The following is a 6,443-nucleotide window of genomic DNA, read 5'->3' on the forward strand; positions in this document are numbered from 1 at the left end:
GCAGAAAGATTATTGGCGCTGCTATAGATCTTTTTCTATATTGATCTATATTTTCACAACTGATTTTTAAACATTGTAGGTTGAGCGAACTGGTTTTTGTGTTAAGAGATGTTCAGGCTTGCACCAATGTTCAGAACACACTCTAAACCAAGAGCTGCATTCCCTACAGTTTTGATTTTCTAGTTTTTTTCTACGATTTTAATGAAAAGCTGCCCTGGGATTTACATATGTCCTTTAACTGATCCTATTATTCCATATAATGAAAGTTTGAGCTTGGATATTCTCAATTGATACATAAAGAAGTACTTTGCCAAGCTCTATGTTGAAACCAGAAGAAACTTATCCCTTTGCCAATGATGTTTCCTTATCCTGAATGTACGTCTAATATAAAATCTTCAACTCGTCCCATTGTGGCAGAATACAAAATCCACAGGTAAAACCAATTAATTGGTGAAGAACATCCTGTTATCTATTTTCTTATACAACTGTTCCTCTCCACACATTTTTGGGAGTACTCTTCTGTGGACGTGACAACTTAGAACCATAAGACCTTTCATTGATTATTCTCAAAGGAACTCCATTTTGCTCTTGGCACAAGGCGGATGGATGCAGTATTTTTAGTTCCACTTACCAGCTGGAGAAGGAGGATGAGAGAGAATGAATTGCTCAGTACTAACAAGAAAAAGGTAACAAGATAAAGGAGCCCGGATGCTCACCTTCATGATCATTAGACAAGAGATCTGTCCACCTCAACATACTGTTGCTGGTACCATTAAAATAATTCATTCACATTAATAGTCTTTTAGGCAAATCATGATTTTGCTTTGGTGGACATTTGGTTATGGGTAAAAGGTGATGGCTCAACATATTCACTCTCTCTTCCTAGATCTACTGCATCTAAGTGGCTGTGCTGCTTAACTGCATGGTTAAACATGCAGGACATTCTTTAATCACCTTGGGTTCTTCAATATGTCAACAGAAAACAACTAGCTCTGCACAGTGTTTCTAACATTTTAAACAGCAACCTCTGAAATGTGTCTTTAGAATGATTTGGAAAAAGGGAAAGCTTTTATTTAATAATAACACCATGTTCCCATATCCAGGTGCCCAGACTGTGCCTCTGGTTCTCCATTTCCTGCCTCTCCTGAATCTTGACCAAACTGAATCTTGACCAAACTGCCAAGAAGGAGAGTCACTGAATTTATTATCAACTAATTCAGGTAATTATCTGCTATGATTAAGAATCTTGATTTTGCTTTTATGTCAAGAATATATATTAAGTTCTACTGAAGGTATAGAATGTGGTGTTAGATTGGGGCTTTATAAATTATTATTAGTAGCATATAAGAGGGGAGAGAATTGCTTACAGTTATTTGGGAGTTAATGGCAGAGATGGAAAAAAATATATATCTTTGAAGGTGGTAGAAAACAGATAGAGGTCCATTTGGTCAGGGAATGTAGCATAGTTTGAAGACCACAGAATTTAGCATCAGATACAAGTTCATATCTTAGCTTACTACTTAGTATCTCAATGATTGGTATTATTATCTGAACCTACCCATTTTTGTTCGCTCATATGTAAAATAGATATCAGAAGAGTCACTATTGGGTTATTATGAGTTAAATGCATACAAAATATTTATAAAATTTCTCAGCGTATAGTATGCTTTCATTAAACATCATTTGAAATATGATAACAGCCTTAAACCAAAAAGATATCAAAGATAAGTGTAAATATTCCTCTGTGACCTACATATTTTTGGTGTAAAAATACTCCAACAATTTAAAATGTACTACTAAAATGTCATATGTTCTGTATCATTTCAGATGAATTAAGTTTCTGTTGTGTCTCTGGACTCACCTCGACCTCATGGAAAATCAGAACAATGTCACAGAATTTGTTTTCATGGGATTATGGAGAAATAAGCAGCTAGAGCTACTGTTCTTTCTCTTGTTCCTGCTCTGCTACCTGGCTGTCTTAATGGGAAATTTCATCATCTTACTCACAATCACATGCAGCCATCTAAGTGAACAACCAATGTACTATTTTCTCTGTCACCTTTCCCTCATGGACCTCTGCTACACCTCCACTGTGGTCCCCAGGCTAATCAGGGACTTAGGTGCAGCAAGAAAAAATATTTCCTATAACAACCGTATGACCCAGCTCTTCACTGCCCACTTGCAGGCGGTGTAGAGATATTCATCCTGGTGTCCATGGCTTTAGACCTCTATGTTGCTGTTGTCAAGCCCCTGCACTACATGGTCATCATGAACCAGTGGAGGTGTAGCATGTTGATCTTCATTTTCACTCTGTCGCTCTATTGCTCATGGTACTCAATTTACCTTTCTGTGGTCCTAATCGAATAGATCACTACATATGTGATGTGAAGCCTCTTTTGAAACTGGTGTGCAAAGATATTCATGTTGTTAGTATCTTAGTGATTGCAAATTCAGGGATGGTGGTGGTTGTCATTTTTCTTGTCCTGGTGGCTTCTTACATTCTCATATAATCTTAGGACCTGCTCCTCTGTAGGGCGACTCAAAGCACTCTCCACCTGCAGCTCTCACATAATGGTGGTCTTTTTATTCTTTGTGCCCTGTATCTATACTTATGTTCTACCTGCAGGAAGTGAGAACAAGGATAAGGAAATCTCTGTGTTTTACACTGTGATTGTCCCCATGCTGAATCCTCTCATCTATACCCTGAGAAACATGGAGATGAAAATCACCATGGGGAAGGTGTGGTCTACAATGGCACATTCTGTAGACTATGTTCAAAGCCACACAGCTCACCTGTCATAACCGGGTCTTACTGACTCAGGAGCTTAAATTTCTTCACCATAATGCGATGGCATGTCATATCCCCTCAGCACCACCTGAATGTGAGAACGAAAACATACTCTAATCACTGTAGCTGCAATATTGAACTGGACTGAAATGTTGGGACCCATATCTAGGAAAGACCCGCCAACTCCCTCTGATTTAGCTGATTGTCCAATTTTCCTTATGAGGGACCCAATTCAGATTATAGTTCATTTTACGGTAAAAGTATCTGAACATGAAGTAAAATAAGACTATTTTGTGTACTTTCAGATGAAGCAACTAGTCTAAGTGGTATTCAATAAAATCTAAATGCTTTGAGAAATTTGATTATTTAGGTAGAGTAAAGAATGAACTATTTGAAACTAAGATTTTTTTGTGTGTAGATTATTCACAAAAGCCATGATATGGAACAACCTAAGTGGATAAGTGGAGATATATATATATATATATATATCTTTTATATAAATAAAAAATATATATATATATCTTATATATATATATTTTTTAACCATGAGAAAGAAGGAAATACTGTCACTTATGAACTTGAGGGCATTATGCTAAGCAAAATAAGCCAAAGAAAGACAGATAGTGCATTGTATCACTTATATGTGCTATCTTAAAAAAAAAAAATCCATCTCATAGAATCAGAAAGTAGAAAAGGAGTTTCCAGAGGCTGAGGAGTTGGAGGAACAGGAGAGGTTGGTAGAAGGTTATAAACATTTAGCTGTGAGTAAGGTCTGAGAATCGAATGTGTAATGTGATGACTATAATTGATAAAATGGTTATATAATTGAAATTTGCTAAGGGAGTAGAACTTAAATTTTTTTAGAAAGATAAATATGTGAAGTGATGGATGATTAACAAGATGGGGCAAACTTTCACAATAAGAAAAAAAAAAGACAAAAAGATCGCTTTGAAATAATAAGGATATGTGATAACATAATCCTGGGCATCTCTCTGGTGTTGAAGAGAATACTAAAAGAGTCTAGAAGTGTCTCAACCAGCCTTCTCAGTGGACGCCTGGACACAGATGAAGGTTTGAAGAAAAGGTAAAGGACCTGGAGAGGGTGCTGAGGTAGAAGTCACATAGAACTATGTCGCCCACAGCTGATTTTGGACTCCAGTCTTTCCCTTAGGGCCCATCCAAGATGTCTAAGCTTCCCCCAGTCTGATAATTTCTGAATCTTGGGTCTAATATAGTGTGCTTGGGTAGTATGCGTGTTCCTTAGCAGGTTAAGATCTTCCCTTAACAAAAGGTAGTGATGATGTACTTTTAGATTAGTGATAAATCCCGGTAGAAATGGATAGGATTTCTTAAACTACACATTTGTAAACATAAATATTCCTTAAATATTTTGTGTTTAAACTCACATGCAGAGCAAAACATCCTATGAAAGTCTTCTAGGCATTTACCTGACAGATATTTTTGAACATAGTAGACATTGTGGGGCACCTCAGTCAGCTGAGCGTCTACCTTGGGCTCAGGTCATGCTCCCGGCATCCTGGGATCAAGCCCCATGTAAGGCACCCTGCTCATCAGGGAATCTGCTTCTCCTTCTCCCTCTGCCCCTCCCCCTGCTCATTTCTCTCTCAAATGTTGATCTTCATTTTCACTCTGTCGCTCTATTGCTCATGGTACTCAATTTACCTTTCTGTGGTCCTAATCGAATAGATCACTACATATGTGATGTGAAGCCTCTTTTGAAACTGGTGTGCAAAGATATTCATGTTGTTAGTATTTGGAAAGTTATTTATTCAAATAAAAAATCTTAAAAAAATATAGTAGGCATTGTGCTGCAGGCTGGAAAATGAATCCTAGAAAGAACACCTGGCAAGTAGATAAATAATCTTATCACAGTGCATTTTTTTGTTGGCTTATTATATAATATCCTCATATCTTTTTTCTCATAAAATCTTGTGGATCGTTGAGAAAAAATAAAAGATAATAAAAAGGTTTTTGGTTTTGTTGCATAACATTCTTTCTAGTGGTTATTCCTCCTGATGTGTCCTCAAGACCCCCACGGTCCCCATTACCACACACACAGACACAATCATCATGCACACATAGGTACACATACACCCACTACATCTTTATACTTAAAAATAATCCAAATACTTTTTGGAAAAATGTTACATTAAACCAGAGCAAACAGAACTATGAATAAATAACCAGTCAGAGGAATTTCTGTGGAATGGGCAGGGTGGTTTCCCTGACATTTCAGAGGTTTTCATGGCTCAAAAAAAAAAAAAAAAAAAAGTATTAGTTATATGTGTGAAAAGTTCTAAGAGTTGAAACATCCAAAGATGACCTTGTCATCCACAGACAGGCACTATTGCCTCCATGGTTTTTCTTGGATTTTGTCTTGGCTCTGGGGCAGGAATACCTAAGTCAAGCAAACTCTGTTTGGAAGCAATCCAATCATTCTGTTAAGAGAACACAAGTGTTTGGTCAGAGAGAAATGTCCAGACAAATGGGAACCAAAACACGAAGCTGAGATTGGATTGTATGATTCAATGGACATGGATATAAACAATCATTAAAATAGTAGTGCCTCTTTATTGTAGAAAATAAACAAATAATAAGATATTGTAGGGGGCCTGGGAATCTGCTAGATTTCATTACCTCCCTAAGAGGCACATGGGAACACATGTTAAACTTTTAGCCTTTCTGACAATACTTATTTTATCATTAATGCATGATTGTTTGTGACGTAGGGAGAGTTCTAAGTATGTAAGGACAATATATGCAGTCAAATAAAAAGGGAAAACAGTATCTTTGAATTTAATTCAGGAACTGTTTACTTACATCTTAATTAGTGCCAGGTTTATAGATAGGAAAAAAAGAGACATATAGAAAAAAAAAAAAAAAGCCAGATAATCTTCTGGCTCCATCAAACTGAAAAACACAATTTGAAAGAAGAAACACTCATATACGGCACAGGATTATTTGAAAAGGAGTAAATGTACAGCTGCATAGCAATGAAGAACAGGGAAGGAATCAGAAATAATTCTGGTCTGTTGACATATCTGAAAAATCTTCCTGAATAAGATGACATCATGAGTGTGAATTATAGGTAAGACATGGATCCTCGAGCATGAGAGTAGGGAATCCTAAGCAGAAGAGATAGCTTAATGTTGATAGATCCTAGAGTGTGTTTGGAGAATGTAGATGGACCCAGTGTAGCTGGATGAAAGCATCTGAGCAAAGGGACATGCAAAGAGAAAAGCAAACAAAGAGGAAAAATAACTAACATGAGTTTCTGGTAGCCATGTGCCACATTAAAACTTCACATGTGTTAGCCAAAGTAACATTACATCTTTATGAAGGACAATATTACACCATTTTATAGATATTTTTAAAAGGGAGACTAATAAAATTAAAGTGAATTGTCAAGACCCAGAGATAAAATCTGTCAGTATTCACCCTGCTCTCCCTGACCCAAAAGCCTGTGATTTTAACACCATACTTTCTACCAACATAGTGACTTCTAAGATTGGCAAATTAGACTCAGATGATTTATGGAAGATTTCTGATAAACAAGCAGGAAAGTTAGTTTTATTCCAAGGAAAATAGGATTCTTTACACATTTTTGGATAAGGGGGTGATATGATCAGTGATA

The 6,443-nt window shown here is 36.6% G+C and overlaps 1 pseudogene; it reads left to right on the forward strand.

Annotated features, from left to right (window-relative positions):
* Positions 1–1,870: 1,870 nt before the first annotated feature.
* LOC118523763 (olfactory receptor 4P4-like) lies at positions 1,871–2,802 on the forward strand (annotated as a pseudogene).
* The last annotated feature ends 3,641 nt before the right edge of the window (positions 2,803–6,443 follow it).

The sequence above is a fragment of the Halichoerus grypus genome, chromosome 11 (assembly GCF_964656455.1).
Source record: "Halichoerus grypus chromosome 11, mHalGry1.hap1.1, whole genome shotgun sequence".
Classification (NCBI taxonomy): Eukaryota; Metazoa; Chordata; class Mammalia; order Carnivora; family Phocidae; genus Halichoerus; species Halichoerus grypus.